Source organism: Mandrillus leucophaeus, unplaced genomic scaffold, assembly GCF_000951045.1.
Source record: "Mandrillus leucophaeus isolate KB7577 unplaced genomic scaffold, Mleu.le_1.0 Scaffold519, whole genome shotgun sequence".
NCBI lineage: Eukaryota > Metazoa > Chordata > Mammalia > Primates > Cercopithecidae > Mandrillus > Mandrillus leucophaeus.
In genome coordinates this window covers 2,370,519-2,371,920 of record NW_012105575.1, presented here as the reverse complement: position 1 = coordinate 2,371,920, position 1,402 = coordinate 2,370,519, and positions in this window count along the sequence as shown.

Below are 1,402 nucleotides of genomic sequence, written 5' to 3'. Positions count from 1 at the left end.
TCATATGTGGATCCGGTAAGTTCCTTATCTGGTATGAGCCTTAATTTATGCATCAGATTCTTATAAATTTGTTTGGAAATATATTTGTAATCTCACTTAATTTAAGTGCTTAGCCCAGTGCCTGGAGCATAGTTCATGATACATTGTGACTATTAAACTATTTTCATAGACTTCGGCTCTACTGTAGGGTGTAGAGTAGGATAAAGAACTCAAAAGATATATCTTAATAAATTTTACCACTTTTAGTCATGTGATTTTTCATTCCAAGATTAATACAGTTTGAGTTTTTATCAATAAAAAAGTATACTATTTTGCTTTAACAAAGAAAACTGTAGCAATAACTGTGAGATGGATAGAAGGTAAGAGAGAAGATTTTCTCTTGCCTAAAGGTCTGAGTTGCCCCATGAAGCGAGAGTGACCGTCCTCTATGAGTCACTCAGGAGGCCAGACTCCTTCATTCTTATTGCGCCTAGAGTGTTGTCTTCATTCACACTATGAAAAGAATGATCTTCTAGGCCGGGCCTGATCGCTCACACCTGAAATCCTAGCACTTTGGCAAGCCAAGGCAGTCAGATCACTTGAGTCAGGAGTTTGAGACCAGTCTGGCCAACATGGTGAAACCCCATCTCTACTAAAAATATAAAAATTAGCTGGGCGTGGTGGCGTGTGCCTATAGTTCCAGCTACTCGAGAGGCTGAGCCAGGAGAATCGCTTGAACCCAGAGGCAGAGATTGCGATGAGCCAAGATCAGGCCACGGCACTCCAGCCTAGGTGACAGAGTGAGACTCCACCTAAAAAAGAAGATAAATGAAGATCTCCATGTCTGTGCTGTAGCCAGTAATCAGGTAGGAAGAGGAAATAGAAGCAAATCACCTGGAAATTTTTCGCTTTAGTTCTTCCAATTCATTAGCCAGATTACATAAGCACATATAGCCATAAGAGCCTCTGAAAAGTACTGTCACTGCCATGTACCTCACGAAAGCTCAGCAAGTCAAATTGCTAAAACAAAGGAGAGGGTAGATATGGAAAGACAATTGTGAATTTATTTCAGAAAATGTATGCATCAGTTATCCATTGCTGCATAACACACCGTCCCACAACTTAGTAGCCTAGAACAATAATCATTTATTTAGCTCGTGATTTTTTAAATTGGCAGTTTAGACTGGGCTCCACTGAATGGTGTTAGCTGGCTTTGGTGGGACTCGCTCCCGTGTCTGTGGTTAGCTGAAGTGTTGCAGAGGGGCAGGCTGGCTATCAGCTGGAGCGCTCTGACTCTCCTCTTGTCCTCCAGCAGGCTATTCGTGGTCTCTCTTGTCCTCCAGCAGGCTATTCGTGGTCTCTCTTGTCCTCCAGCAGGCTATTCGTGGTCTCTCTTGTCCTCCAGCAGGCTATTCGTGGTCTC